The following is a 15,123-nucleotide window of genomic DNA, read 5'->3' as shown; positions in this document are numbered from 1 at the left end:
CTTATTTGATCTTCACTAGTTATAAAACTATATATAGGTGTATATATAGGTATATATATATATATATATATATATATATATATATATATATATATATATATACATACATATATATATATATACATACATATATATGTATATTTCATGGCTAAACTCCCTAAAAAGACCATTTAAAATTGGTGCCTCCACTTCCTTTCCTCTTAACTCTCTTTTAAAAATGTATTTATTTCTATATTTGTCATAGTGTGCAAGAAAAAAAAGACCAAAAGAGAAAAACAATCACATCTTAACTTTCTTTTTAAGTTTCTACAGTCTAACTTCTGATTTCTTCATTCAACTGAAATTCTTCTCAACAAAGTTATCAATTATTTGACTACCAAATCTATTGTACTTTTTTTTTAATCCTCATCCTTCTTGACCTGTTTTGTACCCTTTAAAACTATTGATAACCTCTTAATGATAACTACTCTTTTCCCTCTAAGAATTTACACCATTGTCTCTTCCAGCCCTCCTCCTACCTGCCAGTGTACTTTTTCTTAGTCTTCATCCATGTTATATTTGCTTTTTATGGGCCAGAACTCTGAAGTTGAAACAAAGATTTTTACAAGATGCTATGCTAATTCAGTGGAATCGATGAGACAGTGGTTATCTAGTTTAGCATGGTGCTTAATAGTTCTCCAAGTTCAGTATGATTGATTTAATTTTACAACAAATAATGGTTTCCTAATGATGTAATGATTGGTTTATATTCAGTATAGAGCATATAAACTGGGAGCCTCAGCTATATTCATTCAAAGAGCAGAGAAGACAGGCAGAAGCTTAAGCTCTCAGAACCAAGGAGAGAAATTCATTCCATCTTCAGTCAGGCTCCTGGTGGTTCTCTTGAGGGATTGAGAGGCTCAGAGAGAGAGCTAGGGAAGACAAAGAGATTGGAAGCTGAAGCACAAGCCCTTGGCCTCAAATTCATTCATCTCCTCTCAGACCACCTTGGTGGCAGGCTCTCCTCCTTCATTTTCTTCACTGAAACCAAGACTCTGGAAGGCCTTTAAGAAAGCTAATGGGGCCCTAGGAAAGGAGACAAGACTTTGAAAGAGTTAATAAATGATTTGTACTTTAACCCTGTCTACTCTTGTGGTGATTACTGAACTGAAACAAAAGCTTTTCCCAAACCTCTGAGATCCCAGAAAACCAACCAAACTAAGAACATTACATTTGCTAACTTGCAGACTCTATCTATGGATCTTTTTTTATTCTGCCTCTAATACTTAATTTCATCAGCTGACATGGATTCAGTTATAGCTCTGCAGAAGATTCCCACTATTTATCCATCTCTAACCTGTGCTATCTAGATTCTAGTCTTCTTATTTCCAACTCCCAGGGGTGGAGCCAAGATGGCAGAGAAGCCACACACAACTTTCTAAGCTCTCTCATTCCCTTACAACCAACTATTTAATTCAGCCTCAAAAAATAGTGCTTGACTGGTAAAACCCACAAAGATTAGAAATAAAATAACTTACCAGTCAAAGAGAATAGGGAATTTCATCAGAAAAGGTCTGTCCTGAGGGATGGGAAAAGACCGGCACAGACAGTGATAGAACTAGGATAGCATATTATGCAGATCGGGCTGGGGAGGCCTCTGGAGTTAGAAAAGCTACAGAGACAGATGACTCTGGTATAGGTTGATTACTCTACTCTTCTTGCAAAACAGCAGATCACCAGAGAAATCAAAGCCACTTTAAAAAACACCAGAACCTATAGTCTGCCCACCCAAAACCAGAAGTGACGCAGCATAGATCACAGCACAGCTGTGCAGCCACCTTCTGCTATACGGGACTTTTCCTTGGGGCAGCTAAGAACCTGCAAGGCAGGGGGACACAGCCCAGGGCAGCCTTTAATCTGCACAGTGTGGGGCTCAGCCTGAGGCACTGGAACTACCACAGCAGGAAAACTTCCTCAGCAGCAACTGTGCTTCCCAGGACAGACACACTTCCGGTCTATGCACTGGGGCTATTTGCTGATCAACTGCTAATATCCATAGCCCCATGGTGGACTTTGGCCTGGGGTTGTGACACTTTCACTGTTTAGCTTCTAGCCTCAGGGCAGTTGTTAGGCCACACAGTGGGGGCTCTTCACTGGGCACTTCCCACAGCCCAGCCCATGCTAACCAGCTCTGAATCATTTCCGGTGGGGGGGAACCTCTCTCCCAGAGCACCCTTGTACCTTTGCAGCCTGTTCACAAGACAGCTGCAGTCCATCTAGCTATCCCTGTTCTGCAGAGGAAGCTGGTAACCTCATTGCCCTGAAGGTAGACCTTATAGGGTTTTAAAAATGAGTAAAAAAAATTAAAAGGAAGATCGATAGCTTCTATGCAGAAAGAGAGCAGGTTTGCAATCCCGAGGAGACTAATAGCAGACAGTCTCCAGATAATACCCTGAAAGGGAATGTTACCTGGCCCTCATCACATAACTCTCTCCTAGAAGAGACTATTAAAAACCTTAAAAGAGAGTTAGAAGAAAAATGGGGAAAGTAAAGAGAAGCTATGCAAGAGAGTAACAATGTCCTGAAATGTGAATTGGAAAAGATAAAGAATTTACATGAAGTGCAGGGAAACAGAATTTGTGAATTGGAAAATGTTAAAAAAAAAAATCCCTGGAAAGTAGGATTTTTGAATTGGAAAAGATAAAGAATTCCCCCCAAAAAAGTAGGATTTGTGAATTGGAAAAAGAAAATAACTCACTAAAAAAAAAAAATCCATAGAGCAAAACAACTCATTTAAAAACTCAATTGGACATATACAAAAAGAAGGAAAAAAAAAGGCTAATGAAGAAAATAACTCATTAAAAATCAAAACTGAACAAATAGAAATGAATGATTCATTGATAAGCCAAGAATCAGTCAAGCAAAACCAAAAAAATGAAAAACTGGAGAAAAACGTCAAATATTTACTTGGAAAATCAACAGACCTGAAAAATAGATCTAGGAGAGTTATCTGAGGATTATTGGACTTCCTAAAAATTATGATGAAAAAAAGAGCCAAGATTGTATTTTATAGGAAATCATCAAATAGAATTGTCCAGAGATAATAGAACCAGAAGGTAAAATAGACATTGAAAGAATTCATCAAACACCTTCTGAAAAAGACCCTAAAAAAAAAAAAAAAAAAAAAAAAAAAAAAAAAAAAACTTCACAGAATATTGTGGCCAAACTTCCGAACTATCAGACTAAGGAAAAAATATTGCAAGCAGCCAGGGAAAAACAATTCAAATACCAAGGTGCCACAATAAGGGTCACTCAAGATCTGGCTGCCTCTACATTAAAAGATCAAAGGGCCTGGAATCTGATATTCCGAAAGACAAAAGAACTTGGAATGAAGCCAAGAATAAACTACCCAGCTAAATTTAGCATTTTCTTCCATGGAAGAAGATCGACATTTAATGAAATAGATGAATTCCATTTCTTTCTACGGAAAAAAAACAGATCTAAACAAAAAAATTGATCTCCAACCATAGGACTCAAAAGAAGCAGAAAAAGGTAAAAGGAACTCTTGAGAACTGTATTTCTGTTATGGATATACATGAAGACCACATGTATAATTTGATTTTACTAATATAACATAAAAAGGGAAATAGAAACGGAAAGGGGATAGTGTCAGAAAATAGGATATGAAAAGAGGGAACCTACATCCCAGGAAGAGGCAAAGAAAACTTATCATATCTGAGAGAATTTAGAGAGGGGGAGGAACATTGTATGAATCGTACTCTCATCAGAATTGGCTCAAAGAGAAAATAATTGACATATTTGTTTTACAGAGAATTCTCTCACCTCATTAAAAAGGGGGAGAGGAAAAGGGAAAAGGAAAAGAGTAATAAGGGAAGGGTACAAGAAAGGGGAAGGGATTTAAAGGGAGTGGGGAGAGATACTACAGAGGGAAGGCTGCATAATGCAAGTAGTGCCTATAAGTTTAATACTAGGGAAAGGGTTTGAGGGGGCAAGAAAAAAAAAGCATAATCTGGGGATAATATGATGGCAGGAAATACAGAATTAGTAATTTTAACTGTAAATGTGAATGGGATGAACTCTCCCATCAAACAGAAATGGATAGCAGACTGGATCAAAAGTCAGAACCCTACAATATGTTGTTTACAGGAAACACATTTAAAGCAGGGAGATACATACAGAGTAAAGGTAAAAGGTTGGAGCAGAATCTATTATGCTTCAAATGAAGTCAAAAAAGCAGGGGTAGCCATCCTTATCTCAGATCAAGCAAAAGCAAAAACTGATCTAATTAAAAGAGATAAGGAAGGAAACTATATCCTGCTAAATGGTAGCATAGAGAATGAAGCAATATCAATACTAAAAATATATTCACCAAGTGGTATAGCATCTAACTTCCTAAAGGTGAAGTTAAGAGAGTTGCAAGAAGAAATAGACAATAAAACTATAATAGTGGGAAATCTCAACCTTGCACTCTCAGAATTAGATAAATCAAACCACAAAACAAATAAGAAAGAAATTAAAGAGGTAAATAGAACATTAGAAAAATTAGGTATGATAGATCTTTGGAGAAAACCGAATGGTGACAGAAAGGAGTACACTTTCTTCTCAGCAGTTCATGGAAACTATACAAAAATTGACCATATATTAGGACATAAAGATCTCAAAATTAAATGCAGGAAGGCAGAAATAGTAAATGTTTTCTTTTTAGATCACAATGCAATAAAAACTACATTCAACAAAAAGTTAGGAGTAAATAGACCAAAAAGTAATTGGAAACTAAATAATCTCATCTTAAAGAATGATTGGGTGACACAGCAAATTATAGACAAAATTAATAATTTCACTCAAGATAATGACAACAATGAGACATCATACCAAAATTTGTGGGATGCAGCTAAAGTTGTAATAAGGGGAAGTTTTATATTTTTAAAGGCTTACTTGAATAAAATAGAGAAAGAGAAGATCAATGAATTGGGCTTACAACTTAAAAAGCTAGAAAAAGACCAAATAAAAAACCCCCCAATCAAATACTAAACTTGAAATTCTAACATTAAAAAAGAGAAATCAATAATATTGAAAGTAAAAAACTATTGAATTAATCAATAAAACTAAGAGTTGGTTTTATGAAAAAAACCAATAAAATAGATAAACCTTTGGTAAATCTGATTAGAAAAAGGAGAGAGGAAAAGCAAATTGTTAGTCTTAAAAATGAAAAGGGGGGACTTTCCACCAATGAAGAGGAAATTAGAGAAATAATGAATTACTTTGCCCAACTTTATGCCAATAAATTTGATAACCTAAGTGAAATGAATGACTACCTCAAAAAATATAGGTTTCCCAGATTAACAAAGGAGGGAGTAAATTCCTTAAATAGTCCCATTTCAGAAAAAGAAATAGAACAAGCTATTAATCAACTCCCTAAGAAAAAATCTCCAGGACTAGATGGATTTACATGTGAATTCTACCAAACATTCAAAGAACAATTAGCACCAATTCTATATAAACTATTTGAAAAAATAGGGAATGAAGGAGTCCTACAAAACTCCTTTTATGACACAGACATGGTACTGATACCCAAATCAGTTAGGTTGAAAACAGAAAAATAAAACTATAGACCAATTTCCTTAATGAATATTGATGCTAAAATCTTAAATAAGGTATTAGTAAAAAGACTACAGAAAATCATCCCCAGGATAATACAGTATGACCAAGTGGGATTTATACAAGGAATTCAGGGCTGGTTCAATATTAGGAAAACTATCAGTATAATTGGCCATATTAATAACCAAATTAAGAAAAACAATATGATCATCTCAATAGATCCAGAAAAAGCATTTGATAAAATCCAACATCCATTCCTATTAAAAACACTTGAGAGTATAGGAATAAATGGACTTTTCCTTAAAATAATCAGCAGCATCTACTTAAAACTATCAGTAAGCATCATATGTAATGGGGATAAGTTGCAACCATTCCTAATAAGATCAAGAGTGAAACAAGGTTGCCCATTGTCACCATTACTATTCAATATTGTATTAGAAATGCTAGCTTTGGCAATAAGAGTTAAGAAAGAGATCAAAGGAAATCAAATTATCACTCTTTGCTGATGATATGATGGCATACTTAGAGAACCCCAAAAATTCTACAAAAAAGCTATTACAAATAATCTACACCTTTAGCAAAGTTGCAGGATACAAAATAAACCCACACAAATCATCAGCATTCTTATATATATCACTAACAAAATCCAAAAGTTAGAGTTACAAAAAGAATTCCATTTAAAGTAGCTACTGATAGTATAAAATATTTAGGAATCTATCTGCCAAGGGAAAATCAGAAACTATATGAGCAAAACTACAAAACATTTTCCACACAAATTAAGTCTGATCTAATCAAATGGAAAAAATATTAAATGCTCTTGGATAGGGTGAGCAAAAATAATAAAGATGACAATACTTCCTAAACTAATCTATTTATTTGGCACTATACCAATCATACTCCCAAAAAACGATTTTTTTTGTTCAAAAGGAATCTTTATTTTCTCTTTTTTAAATTAATTTTATAATTATAATACTTTTTTGACAATACAGATGTATAAGTAATTTTTTACAACATTATCCCTTGTACTCCCCCCAAAAAACTATTTTAATCACCTAGAAAAAATAACAACAAAGTTCATATGGAAAAGCAAAAGGTCAAGAATTTCAAGGGAATTAATGAAATATAAATCAAATGAAGGTGGCCTAGCTATACCAGATCTAAAATTATATTATAAAGCAGCGGTTACCAAAACCATTTGGTATTGGATAAGAAATAGACTAGTTGATCAGTGGAATAGGTTAGGTTCAAAGGACAAAATAATCATTAACTTTAATAATCTAGTGTTTGACAAACCCAAGGACCCCAGCTTTTGGGATAAAAAGTCAATGTTTGACAAAAATTGCTGGGAAAATTGGAAACTAAAAGGCAGACACTAGGCCACACTTAACTTGACCCACACTTGACACCATACACCAAAATCAGGTCAAATTGGGTTCATGACTTAGGTATTAAGAATGAGATTATAAATAAATTAGAGGAACATTGGATAGTTTACCTTTCAGACCTGTGGAAGAGGAATGAATTTATGTCCAAAGAAGAACTAGAAATCATTACTGATCACAAAATAGAAAATTTTGATTATATCAAATTGAAAAGTTTTTGTACAAACAAAACTAATGCAGATAAAATTAGAAAGGAAACAATAAACTAGGAAAACACTTTTACAATCAAAGGTTCTGATAAAGGCCTCATTTCCAAAATATATAGAGAATTGACTCTAATTTATAAGAAATCAAGCCATTCTCCAATTGATAAATGGTCAAAGGATATGAACAGACAATTCTCAGATGAAGAAATTGAAACTATTTTTAGTCATTATTAATTAGAGAAATGCAAATTAAGACAACTTTGAGATACCACTACACACCTGTCAGATTGGCTACAATGACAGGGAAAGGTAATGCAGAATGTTGGAGGGGATGTGGGAAAACAAGGACACTGATACATTGTTGGTAGAATTGTGAATATATCCAGCCATTCTGGAGAGCAGTTTAGAACTATGCTCAAAAAGTTAACAAACTGTGCATACTCTTTGACCCAGCAGTGTTACTAGTGGGTTTATATCCCAAAGAGATCTTAAAGAAGGGAAAGGGACCTGTATGTGCAAGAATGTTTGTGGCAGCCCTCTTTGTAGTGGCCAGAAACTGGAAACTACATGGATGCCCATCAATTGGAGAATGGCTGAATAAATTGTGGTATATAAATATTATGGAATATTATTGTTCTTTAAGAAATGACCAAAAGGATGATTTCAGAAAGGCCTGGAGAGACTTACATAAACTGATGCTGAGTGAAATGAGCATGACTGAGAGATCATTATATACTTCAACAACAATACTATGTGAAGATCAATTCTGATGGATGTGGCCATCTTCAACAATAAGATGAACCAAATCAGTTTCAATAGAGCAGTAATGAACTGAATCAGCTATACCCAGAGAAAGAACTCTCGGAGATGACTATGAACCACTACATAGACTTCCCAATCCCTCTATTTTTGTCCACCTGCATTTTTTATTTCCTTCACAGGCTAATTGTACATTATCTCAAAGTCCTATTCTTTTTGTACAGCAAAACAACTGTTTGGACAAGTATACATATATTGTAATTAATTTATACTTTAACATATTTAACTTGTATTGGTCAACCTGCCATCTGGGGGGTAGGGAGGAGGGGAAAAATTGGAACAAGTGTCAATGCTATAAAATTACCCATGCATATATCTGGTAAATAAAAACTATTAAAAAAAGAAATATTATTTCCAACTCCCTATTGGACATGTTGAGCTGCATGTTCATTAGATATCTTAATCTTAATATTTTCAAGATCAATCTCTTTAACTTGCCCTAAAAATCTCCCCCTTCCTAACTTCCCAGTTAGTGTTGATAGTACTATTATTCTCCAACTTATCCAGGTTCACAACCTAGATATCATTCTCAGTTTTTAGCTTTCTTTCATCTCTCATACCTAATCAGTTGACAAATCACATTGATTATATTTTTACAAAATCTCTAGGCTATAATTTCTTTATATTTGGACATTGCCACCATCCTGTTACATGCTTCAATACCTCACGCCTAAACTATTGCTACAAACTTCTCGTTCAAGTCTCTCCCCACATCAGTCTATCCTCAACTTAGTCATCAAAGTCATCTTCCTGAAACACATTTGGATAATGTCTCTTCCCTACTGAATAGTTTCCTATAGTTTTCTATTTCCTCCAGGATCAAAAATAAAACCCTCTTGTTGGCTTTTAAAATCCCTTATAACTTGGTTTATTCTTCCCTTTCCAATCTTATACCTTATTTCCTTTATGAACACTTGTCAATTCTATGACATTGTTTTCCTTGCTATTCCTAGTATAAGATGCTTCATCTCCCAGTTCTGTGCATTTTCACTGGCTATCACCTACACCTGGAATGTTCTCCCTACTTATCTCTATTCCTTCACTTCCCTGGCTTCCTTTATATCTTAATTAAAATCCCACCTTCTGAAAAAAGTATTTTCTATTTCCCCTTAATATTAGTGCCTTCCCTCAGTCTATTTTCTCTAATTTATCTTGGATAAATCTTATCCATAGGTAGTTGTTTGCATGTTGTCTCCCTCCATTGCACTGAAAATTTATTTTAAATTGGGACTTTTTTTTTTCTTTCTTGGTATGCTTAGAGTCTGTGCCTGGCCCATCGTAAGTGTTTGATTTTATTGAGCCATTTCAGTCATGTCAAATTCTTTTGACCCCATTTGGAATTTTCTAAGCAAAGATGCTGGCAAATCTTTCTTCAGCTTCTTTAGCTCACTTTACAGATGAAGGAATTGAGACAAACAGGGTTAAATGACTTGCTTAGGTCACATAGCTACTAACTGTCTAAGGCCAGGTTTGAACTCAAGATGAGTCTTCCTGATTCCCAGTCCGGTTCTCTATCCATTGTTCCACCTAACTTTTGACTTAACTTGAGTTTAAATGTCTTTAGTTTTAATTTGCACTTTGTGCACAGAGTAAATGCTACACTGGGCAGACCCATTTCACTAATTTTGAACCTCTCTGTAAGTACAATTTGCAAAAACAAAGGGATTGAACTATATAATATAACATATTGATAGAGTCCCTTAAGGTTTTTTCAAGCACTTTTACTAACTACTATAATGTGAGCTCATGCAAATATTAGTATTCTCATTTTACAGATAAGGCAGCTGAAATTAAATGAGGCCAGAGGGCTCAGAATTTAATTCAAGACCCTCTGTCTCCAAATACAGTGATCTTTAAAGACCTACCATGCTACACTATAACTGTCTCTTTTCATGGAATAGTAAAACAAAATTCCAAACAAGAGCTTTACCAAAGACGCTCTAACAGCTAGCTCAGAACTTTGCTTTCCCTTACTGAACCTAGGACTTATGGATTTAGTAGTAAAAAGTTTACTAAGAAAAGTTCAGAGATTTTCAGTTCACCTGAGCAACCCCAAGAGGGTTAGATAGCTAAGATAAAGAGCTAACACTGGCTAAGTGAGGGCCATTGTGTTTGCACAAATGCCTTTCAAAAGTAGGATATTCTTTGATTTTTTCTGTCCCCAGTAGAAACTAAAACCTAAGGGTATTTCTGATTTCTTTGTCCTGATCTCTTATGCAATTTCCTTTTCATTCTAGGTCTCCATTTTGTTGTACTTGTCATCACTTCATATTCTATGGCCTGCATAAGCCCTCCTTTGTACTTACTATTTTAAGCTTCCTCCTTATCATGGGACTGATATTTGTTCCTTCCTTGCTTAATAGCCTAAGCATCAGGTTTGAAATCCCTAGACTCCTTGGAGCCACTGTGTTGAATCCCTGCAGAGGCCATGAGGTCTCTATTCTTTCCAAGTTCCTTTGAATTTCATCTTTAAGGTTTAGATCCTTAAAACCTAGTAACTAATACTTCAGATAGACACTACAAGAGAGTTTTAATCCTACCAAAATAAAAAATACTTATTTTCAGGCCAGCTATTAGACTTGTAGCTTTCAACATTTGGAGTTTCTGTCTAAAAACTGAAATGTATTTTCTAGAATTTGACATTATTATGCTAGGCACACATGATCCAGAAATGGTCTTTACCAAGAGGTGAAAAAGGTGACCAACTAAGGACCCATACACCAGGACACATACATCCTTCAGATATTTGTTAATCTTTTAAGGAGAAATATTTTTTCAACTCAGTAAGTTTCAACACATAAAGTTTAAAATGCATTTAAAATGCAACTACCCATCTTTTCATTCATACACTCATTAAATAAATGTTTCAAATACTTACTTTGCAGAAGTTATTGATATATATATATATATATATATATATATATATATATAAATGCAGAAAAATTAAGACAATTTATTTCTTGCCCTCAAAGAGTTTATAGTCTAAAAGAGGAAATGATAAACACATATAAATATGATTCAAAATAGAATACACTAAATTCATAGGAGAAATCAAAAAGTCAACAAGTATATACCTATGTGTCACACACTAAGTGCTAAGTGTGTCAAAGAAATCAAAGAAAGCAAAAAAGTCTGACTGAGGAACTCACAGCATAATGGAGGAGATGACATGAAAACAATTATGTACAAAGAAGAATATATTTAGAATACATTTGAGATAACTCAGAGGGGAGACATTAACATTAAAAAGGACTCAGAAAGATTTCTAGTAGAGGTAAGATTTAAGCCAAGATTTGAAGAAAGCCAGGGAAAGAAAGGAGCTGTGAGAAGGAGGAAAGCATTTGAGTGATGCAAGACAACTAGTAAAAAGACTTCGAATTACAAAGGAACAACAAGAAAGCCAATGTTACTGAAAAGAAAGGGATCAATTTATGAAGGGCTTTAAAAATCAACCACAAAATTTTATATTTGACGGAGGGGCCACTGGGGTTTATTGAATAGTCTTTGGGAGGATAGCTTTGCTAACGGAATAAAGAATGGATGGGGGTGGGAAAGACAGACTTGAGTCAGAGAAGCCTATCAAAGGATTGATGCACTAATTCCATGTCTCAGTGATAATAGCCTATACCAGGATGGTAACGTTATCAGAGAGAAAGGAACATATATGAGATATGTTGTAAAGATATATTTAATAGGATTTGGCAACTGATTGGGTATGGAGGTAAGAGAGAGTTAAGACTGGAGTAAGAATTCACTTGGTTGGTGAACTTAGATGACTAGAAGGATGATGGTATCCCTAACCATGATGGGGAAGGTAGGAATAGAGAACTGAGACATACAGTTTAAGATATCTATTAGGTAATTAGAGATATCAATCTGAGAAATTAAGGCCAGATAAAAAGATCCAGGAATCATCTGCTTAGAGATGATAATTGAATCTATGGGAGGGAGCTAATGAGATTACTAGGGAAATATATAGAATATAAAGAGAAGAGGACATAGGATAGAGCATTGGAAAACACCCATGCTTAGTGAGTGTAACCTGTATAAAGATCCAGAAAAGATGCTTAGGGGATGCTTAGGAGTGATATAAAAATCTAAAAAAAAGAGAGAATCCTGAAGGAGGAGGTTATTTATAGTGTCAAAGACTGTGAAGAGGTCAAGAACAATGAGAATTAAATTTGGTAATTAAGAGATTATTGGTAACAGAGAGCAGAGAAGAAATGCCAAAAGCTTAATTCAGATTGGGAAGAGATCATTACTCATTGCGTACTTGAAAAAGATTTCATAAAAGCAACTTTTGGTAAGAGTCTTGAAGAATGAGTAGAATTTCAAAAAGCAGAGTAAAGGTTGTTGGAAGAATATTAGGCAGAAAAAATGTATTTCTCACTTAGAAATCTACTTCAGAGAGTAATGAAAGGCAAAAGTGGAAGATGAGTTGGACTTAGAATATTGATGGCTTATTGTATGCTAGGCTCCAGATTCTGGGTTTTATTCAGTAACCAATAGGGAAGTCATTATAGGTTTTTGATTAAATGTTATATAGCATATAATTTGCAATTGTATAGACAGCCTACAAAACTCATTATGATTTTGTGAAAACCTCTGAAAGAATGTATATTAAAATTAACAATTCCCCAAATGGGGCATTACCACTCATCTTCTAACCTCTTATGGGATAATACTGTTAAAGTTAAATACTCTATGTTCCTACTCCTCATTACTCACTCCATATTAAGTAATTTAGAAAATATTTTCATTGCGCTAGTCCTAAGTATACTACTATTCCCCCTATGAATGACAGAGTAGTATTCTATTAGTGTGTGTTGACTTTTTTTTCCTCAATAGTATTTTATTTTCCAATTACATGTAAAGATGGTTTTCAACATTCATTTTTGTAAGATTTTGAATTCCAATTTTTGTCTTCCTTCCCCCTTCCCAAGACAGCAAGCAATATAGTATACTGGCTTTTTGTTTAAAATTCCCTAAGTTTTGGTTCTGATAGGATCTGAGGCTTCCACTGTAGTGCAAAACCCATTTACATTATGAACTATACTGTCATCAACATGAGTGTAATTATTGCTACATACCAAGCCTGTTATAGATTGGCATCTGTTCTCTTTCTTCCCTTATGGTCAGTAATAAGGTTTTTACTGCTATCTGAATGTATCTTTTCTACTCTTCATTTACACTTTTCTGCATTATATTCATTCATCTATGTGGATTGTACATTTCTATCTTAGAACAGATGCTACAGATGGCCAGTAAGTTGGGCCCAGAATCAACCATGAGCAAGAGAATGAGCTAGATTACCTTTAGAAAGATGCCAAGTTCTTTTAATGACCTCCTAAATCCTCCCTGACAAGGTTTATTTCTTAAATCTAAGTATTCTCCTGGTGGTGTTATATCACTGAAAGTTATAGAAAATTACAGTTTTCAAAGTTGAGGATAAAAAGGCTCATGATGAGTTTGAGGAGATAGTAACATATTTTATAATGGAAACCATAGTAGATTGGGTATCAAATTATCTGAGTTTAATCTGACAATTAAACCTTTATAACTAATAAAGTTATGGACAGGTTATATCATCTCTGAATCTCAGTTTTCTCATCTGTAAAGTGAGGGATTCGACCTTTAAAGTCTCTTCCAACTCTAGATTTTATGATGTATTACAAACAATTTGAATGATGAACAATATAAACATGAAAAAAGATGGACTTATCATGTCCAAGAGTGAAACACAACTAATGAACCAGCCATGCTCCACTTGTATCCTCATTATGTCTCAAAAAAGTAAGGAAAATGCCTAATACCTTCAAAGGGAGTTAGTTGGAAAGAACTTATGGGGAGACCATGAACAGGAACCACAGAGAATAGACAGAATTGGTGGATTGTGATCTGTATCACTGAGAATCAACCTATATTGATGAGATTCCAAATGCTTTGAATATATTCTAAGTGTATATGTAGTTGGCTTTGTGTGACTGCATCAAATCCTAGAATACAGCCATACTTCTTGGCTGAAACCACTCAGAAGAGTTTAGTTTAACTCTACAGTCAGGAAAAACTAAGTGGATGAAGGATTTATATTTTCCAACTATGATATATAATTGAGTAGATAACATATAAGTTAACATATAAGTAGATAACATCAGGCCCTCTGGAATTATTAATGGTCACTGCATGGATCAGAACTTTCAAATAAGTTGATTGTCTTTACAATGTTACTGACACTGTATAAATTGTATTTCTGATTCGCTTAATTCACTCTGCAACAGTTAAGGCAAATCTTCCCATGTCTCTCTAAAAGTATCCCTCTTTTGCATTTTTCTTAGAACAATAAATATTTCACTATATTCATATACCATAATTTGTGATCCATTCCCCAATGGATGAGCACCCTCTTAGTTTCTACTTCTTTGTAACCACTAAAATAGCAGCTATAAATATTTTACACACATAGGTCTTTTTTACTCTTTCTTTTATTTCTATGGATTATAAATTTGGTAATCATAGAGTTGTTGGGTCAATGACTATACAAAGGTTAGTGACTTTGGAAGCATAGTTCTAAGTTGTTTTTCAGAATGAATGGATCATTTCATTTCTCCACCAACAAAATATTAATATTCCTGTTGTTTCTCAAATATTTGTACTTTTCCTATTTTGTCATAATTGCCACAATGATGGGTATGATGTGGAATCTTAAAATTACTTTAATTTGCATTTCTGTAATTATTAGTGATTTGGAACAGTTTACCACCCCCCCCCCAAATATTGATCATTTACATATATTTCAGAGAAGACAGTTTAATATGAATGTACTATTATAATCCATTATTGATGGATAGGTGAATTTGTCCAGTAACTTGAAAAGAACTTGGAATTATGTGCCAAAAGTTACTTAACTGTGTATACCATTTGATTTATCAGTTACACCAGTAGGCCTATAACATAGGTAAAGAAAAGGAAAGGGACTCAGAACTAGAAAATATAGCTATGAAAAAAAGGTACAAGCAATTAGACTAATTCTTTCATCAGGAGTTATTTAGCCAGATCAGAGGACAATGCTTTAGGAAAGGGAAGCAGATGTTCTTTCTTCCTAAACCACCTTTCCTTTC

At 34.2% G+C, this 15,123-nt stretch overlaps 1 long non-coding RNA gene across 1 annotated transcript in view; it reads left to right on the top strand.

The window, feature by feature from the left end:
* The window catches only part of LOC141565712 (uncharacterized), a 154,436-nt gene that overhangs the window by 92,004 nt on the left and 47,309 nt on the right, over positions 1-15,123 (top strand). The window lies entirely within an intron of this gene.

Source organism: Sminthopsis crassicaudata, chromosome 4 (genome assembly GCF_048593235.1).
Source record: "Sminthopsis crassicaudata isolate SCR6 chromosome 4, ASM4859323v1, whole genome shotgun sequence".
NCBI lineage: Eukaryota > Metazoa > Chordata > Mammalia > Dasyuromorphia > Dasyuridae > Sminthopsis > Sminthopsis crassicaudata.
Note: the sequence above shows the minus strand (reverse complement) of the source record. Positions and strands in the feature narration are given on the sequence as shown.